The following is a 6,706-nucleotide window of genomic DNA, read 5'->3' as shown; positions in this document are numbered from 1 at the left end:
AAGTGGTTTTGAACTGTCTCCAAGAGGGCTTTCTGTGAGGGTCAAGACAATGTCATTGAGATGCTGGAGGTATGGCGCAAACTGCAGAAGTTGTGTGAGAATCGCAACCGGACAGAAGGAAAATCACTACCCATGTGGAGAGGACTTCAGGAAGACTGGAGTCAAGACCCGAGGAGACACCCAGGAAAAAATCAACTCAAAACCACAGCAAAGATCAAAGGACGCTAACATCAGCACTACCTGAGCTCATGCACGAACTACCCGCCTCTTACCCCCGTCCTTCCCGCACTCCCGCCCTGGCCAAGCCAGCAAGAGTCCAGCGAGTGGGACAGACTCTGTGATGCTAAGAAGATAGCCATGAAGTAAAGATGCCGTCCACCTCTGCCTCTGGTGTGAGCTTCCAGCTGGAATGCACATGAACAACGGGAGGGAAAGGCTTTAACTCACAATGAGGTTTTCCATTTTGCACACTATGTGGAACTGAATATTTAAATCATTGAAATGAGTCTTTGTGATTTGCACAGAACTTCTGGTTATCTAAGATAATTATAGGAAATATGAGGCCTATCAAGGATCTCACCGAGGGCCAGGGAGTAGCCAGGGGATAGAAGAAATCTAAAGAATCAAAAAAAAGGCAGCGAAGGTAAAAATCGGTTTCCAGCCCACATGTTATTTCACATATTGTGTACACCATTAGTACGCCTGTGCCTCCACGTGTTGTAGAAAGCACGGACACCAGAGCTTGCTTCCCTGATCAGAGCTGATCAAATTTGCATTTGGGAGATACTATAACAGGTTTAACAGCTTTCTAGTGGGACATATATTCTGGTTCATCTCCCCTACATTTTGTACTCCACTTTTCTTTGCTTGCAGACTTTCTTTAAGTATTCTTTCCTTTCTAACATAATTTTAGTAAAATGGGCTTAGGAATTAAAAAGAACAACAAAAAACCTGTCAATTGCTCTGTTTTGTGTACCAGTAGCTGAATACAAATACAGCAGAAAGAAAGGGTAAAATTAATGTTTAAAGTGAGGTTCAGAGATTCTCTTTGTTGCATCTGATGACATACTTGGCCTGCAAGCTCAAAATAGAAAAAAATAAAAATTCAACACTCTCAGTTTTTGTTAACTGATCCTATAAATACGTAAATATGTAGAATGCCAAAACACAATATGGCATCTAAACCGTGGCATGAAAGGAAACAACAGCAACAACAAAGAACTAGAAAGACAAATGCTTGTCAACACTATAGAAAATTTCAAAGATATGAGAAAGGAAAGGTTGGAGTTATTAGACCAATTGCCCTGGAATAAAGTCCACATTACAGTTAAGTGTAAAAAGCAAAGTTAATCCTAATTTCTTGCCAATATTAGTTAATAGTTGTAAGAATAACCATGTGTGTGACATGTCTGATCATTTCTGTACAAGAGAGGAAAAGCAGAGAATAACATGCAAAGTAACAGAATGGACATCTAGGGTGTTCACGGTACAAAGAAAAATTATACTAAGTTCATAGATACGTGAAATATATATATCTTTTAATTTATGGAATTCACTTGTGGTCTATTTTTATGGTCGCAGAGTCTAATAACATTTAATTTTAAACTATGTGAGCACACGTACTGCATTAGTTCCCATCACTGCTGTAAGACATTGCACTAAACTGGTGACTTAAAACAACACAAATTCTTGTCTTATATTCTGTAGGTCAGGTCCTTCTTCAGGTCCTAAGGGCAAATCCATTTTCTTGCACTTTCCAGATTCTAGAAGCTGCCAGAATTACTTAGCTCCGGGCCCCTTCCATTTTCAAAGCCAGCAGTGCCCCCAGACAGTCAATGCCTCCTCGTGTAATGCCACTGTCACTCTCACACCATCTGCCTTGGCTTCCTGCGACTTTTGTGAGGGGCTCATGATTGTATTGGGCCCACCTATTGCAAGTCAGGTGCTTTCCCAGTTTTACAGGGAACTGATCAGCAAACTTGGCCTGAAAACTCCCCTTTGCCTGGTTAACAACCTATTCACAAATTCTAGAGATTAGGTCATGTTCCTAGCTACTCCACCATAACCACCCCCACCCTCACCATCCTTAAAACACGATCTTATTTCTCTGTTTAAGCTTGGTAAATGTCCTTAGAATGTCAGATAAGGTTTTCTCATATTATAAATGTACCCTCTGACTTCCCTTTATTAATCAACATGGATACCATTTCTCTAAGTAAATATTCTGTGAAATTTATTTTAACCTTTTCCAATGACAAGTTTCTTTGTATTTGTTGATATGCACTGGATAAAGTAAAAACAACCTTTATTTATTCTAACACTAATCCCTACAAATGAAATAAATAGGCTTCAACAAGGAAATCAGGTTTGTTCTTTCCCTAGTTCCTTCTCCTTTGTCTGAAATTCATGGGGAATCTGCTTTTGGCAGTAGACCTGAACTCCGTGTGTTTGCCACAAGTGGGTGCTTGTATGAAGTTTTTAATGAAAAATTTTAAAGACGGTTGGAAAAAGACTAGGTTCACTAGTGAATTGGAGTGAAAGAAAAAAATCAGGTGTTGCAATTTGCCTAGTGTTAATGGTTTAAAAAACATCTCACAAGGTTGGATAGCAGGGTTGGGCTTTTTCTTTGTTTTTGTTTGTTTGTTTGTTTGTTTGCTTTTTGCTTTTCTTTCTCTATTTCTTTTTCTTCCTTATCTTAGGTAGAACCCCCTAGAAGTGGCATCTGAGATAAGAATTCAGGAGTATATGATTTATTGGGGAAGTTCTCTTTAGAAAAATCTATATGAGGGCGCCTGGGTGGCTCAGTGGGTTAAGCCGCTGCCTTCGGCTCAGGTCATGATCTCAGGGTCCTGGGATCGAGTCCCGCATCGGGTTCTCTGCTCGGCAGAGATCCTGCTTCCCTCTCTCTCTCTCTCTGCCTGCCTCTCCATCTACTTGTGATCTCTCTCTCTGTCAAAATAAATAAATAAAAAATCTTTAAAAAAAAAAAAAGAAAAATCTATATGAGACAGAGGGAAGGATAGAGAAGGGGAAAGGGCAAGCAAGCCTGTGAATTCAGGTAGAGGCTAGAGCCAAGGGTGAATTGCACTAAGAGTTGTCTGACCCAGAAGCAAGAGGACTGGGATTTTTTTTTTCTTTTTTTTAAAAGAGGAAGCATTTCTTTTTAAAGATTTTATTTATTTATTTGACAGATCACAAGTAGACAGAGGCAGGCAGAGAGAGAGGAGGAAGCAGGCTCCCTGCTGAGCAGAGAGCCTGATGCGGGGCTAATCCCAGGACCCTGAGATCATGACCCAAACCGAAGGCAGAGACCTTAACCCACTGAGCTACCCAGGTGCCCCAGGGCTGGGATTTTTTTTACCTTGTGTTGGTCAGTTACTGGCTTCCCAGGGGTAGGGAGGCATGTAACCTCCCAGACATTAGCAGATGAGGATCAGTTCAGCAAAAGCACAATTCTTCCGAGTCAGCCTCAACACTTGCATGGCTGGGGGATGACTTTCTGATCAAGTAAAAAGAATAGGAGAAGGAAACCGCCAGTATCTCCTACATGTTTATTTTGATCCTACATTGTTTCTTTCACACTGTCCTTTCTTCCTTCTTCTATTCCCTTTTAATTCTTGTTCTTCCCTACAATGCTAAATTTTCAAATATTCAGGTCCTAGTGGAAACATTCACCCACTGTCTTTAAGCAATGGAAAATTTAGAATCTTGTGTTAAAACTGATTAATACAATTACTGACATCTGAACAGAGCCCTCCCCCCCACTGATATATCTCCAAACACTTTGATTTGATTTCACATTCTAAATAGGACATGGAAAATATTTTTTTTTTTTTTTAATTAGAATTAGGTGCAGGCACCTGAGGGGCTGATTCAGTGAGGCATCTGCCTCTGGCTCAGTCACCATCCTGGGATCCTGGAATCAAGCCCCATGTTGAGCTCCCTGCTCAGCAGGAAATCTGCTTTGCCCTCTTCCTCTACCCCTCCCTCCCACTCATTCTTTCTCTCTCTCTCTCTCTCATAAATAAATAAAATCTTAAAAAAAAATTAGAAGTAGGTCTTGGGGCATCAAGTGGTTAAGCCTCCAACTCTTGATTTCAGCTCAGGTCATGATCTCGGGGTCCTGGGAGGGTCCTGGGATTGGGCCCTGCCTTGGGCTCCACACTCAGTGGGGAGTCTACTTGAAGATTTTCTCTCTCTCTTTCTCTTTCTCTCTCCCCCTATGGCCTTTTCCCTGACCACCCCCCCCCCTCTCTCTCTCTCTCTCTCTGTAAGATAAATAAATAAAAAAATTTAAAAAATAAGTAAAAAGTGAAATTAGAATCAGGTCTTTGTGACACAAACATAACACTCTGAAATGTAGCTTGTCAACTATGATTTCTGTCCAATCTGCTGTCTACAAAATGCTACCACAATTTTGAGTTCTTTTCACTCAAACCATGCATGGTACCAGGTTGATAGACCATTGAGATTTAACTGCCTGAAAGTTGCAATAGTGAAATGTTCAAATATTTCTACCAAAAGGCCCTTATATTCAAGTTGATTGTGGTTTATAACCAAATTTTGAGTACTTTCTTCAGCTATTTCAAACACTGAGCCCAAGCATCCTTAAATTTGGTGGACAATGAATTTAGAACACATTCAAATGTGTTATATTTTACAGGGAAAAAAAAAAAGCCTGTATTGGAAACCAAGAATACCTGGGAGATTTATAATAAGTCATTAAAGCTTCTATCATCTTTCATCTCCTCATCTATAAATGGTTTGACAAAATGACTTATGATTTAATCTTTGATTAAATGACTATTTCTAATTTGAAATAGTGTACAGAGTGGTGCTCAGAACGGTAACATCATTTTGTGGCTGCATGACGTTTCAGCTGTTTTTGCTCTGAAATAAAAAGAAAATGTAAAACAAATGTGCTATCTTCCTTTTAACAGGAGCTGAGGAATCTTATGAAAAAATCGTTTCTGTAATCACTGTATCAAATTGTCACAATAATACATAATGTATAGAAAAAACAGAGATTCTCGTAACTCCTTATTTTCTTTTACTGGCATAAAATAATTCATAATAATAATAATATTTCTGTATGGCTCACATTTCTTAATCAACTTTAAAAAAATTTTCATTTCATAAAAATGCTTGGAATTTTTTTATCTGTACTGTACACACCCATTGGGAAATAAGGCACCAAAGTCAGATCATGTATCAGTTGTGCAATCAAGATTAAAAACTGTAATTCCAGATTCATGTATTCTTTATACTATAGCATGACATTTCATCAGAAGCCATAGTTTGACCTCATACGATAAACTGATTTCACTGGCATCATAAAATTAAACCAAGTATCATGCTGGCAATTCAATGAGAAAAATTATAAGTCTTACAAATACTGGTATTGTTCATAAGTCAACTGTATTATTCACAAATGAACTATAGATTTATGGCCAACATTACCACTTATATTACTGGAATAGAAAATATTGTTGTAATCTAAATTCTTAGGCTCCTTGCATTCATCTTTGGAAATGCCCAACTCCACTTCCCATCTGTCTTGCTGACCTTTGATAACCACTTTGGACTCCCTTCAGACTTTATCTTCACAATCACTCATTTGGTTAAAAGTAAAAATCAGGATTGGGGAGGAGTCAAGATGGCGGAGAAGTAGCAGCTGAGACTACTTCGGGTAGTGGGAGATCAGCTGAATAGCTTATCTAAAGATTGCAAACACCTACAAATCCAACGGGAGATTGAAGAGAAGAAGAACAGCAATTCCAGAAACAGAAAATCAACCACTTTCTGTAAGGTAGGACTGGCGGAGAAGTGAATCCAAAGCGACGGGAAGATAGACAGCGGGGGGAGGGGCCAGCTCCCAGCGAGCGGCGGAGCAACGGAGCAAAATCAGGACTTTTAAAAGTGTGTTCCGCTGAGGGACATCGCTCCAGAAGCTTAACTGGGGTGAAGCCTAGGCGGGGTCGCAGAAGGATCGGGGGTGTCTGAGTGTCACAGAGCTTACCGGTATTAGAACGGGGAAGCCGGCTACAGAGACAGAGCCGAGGAGTGACTCTCAGCTCGGGGTTGCCTTGAACCGGTCGCAGGCTCAGTCAGCTCGGAGCGCGGCCGGAAGCCAGGATGACGGGAGTCATTGGGCGCTGTTCTCTGAGGGCGCACTGAGGAGTGGGGCCCCGGGCTCTCGGCTCCTCCGGGCCGGAGACCGGGAGGCCGCCATCTTCATTCCCGTCTTCTGGACTCTACGGAAAGCGCTCAGGGAACAAAAGCTTCCGAAAGCAAACCCAAGCGGATTACTCAGCGTGGCCCCGGGTAAGGGCGGTGCAACTCCGCCTGGGGCAAAGACGCTTGAGAATCACTACAACAGGCCCCTCCCCCAGAAGATCAACGGGAAACCCAGCCAGGACCAAGTTCACCTACCAAGGAGAGCGGCGGAATTCCAGAGGAGAAGAAAGCAAAGCACGGAACTCATGGCTTTCTCCCCATGATTTTTTAGCCTTGCAGTTAATTATTTTTTCTTTTTCAATTTTTTTTTCTTTTTCTCTTCTGCTAAATTTTTTTTTAACTTTTACCGTTTTCTTTTTTTAACATTTTTTAAATAGTTTATCTAATATAAATATTTTTTTCCTCTTTTTATATTTTTTCTTTATCGGCTTTCTTTTTTTTAATAGTTTCTTTTTTTTTCTTTCTTTCT

Source organism: Lutra lutra, chromosome 3 (genome assembly GCF_902655055.1).
Source record: "Lutra lutra chromosome 3, mLutLut1.2, whole genome shotgun sequence".
Taxonomy (NCBI): domain Eukaryota; kingdom Metazoa; phylum Chordata; class Mammalia; order Carnivora; family Mustelidae; genus Lutra; species Lutra lutra.
This window is presented reverse-complemented; position numbering follows the sequence as displayed.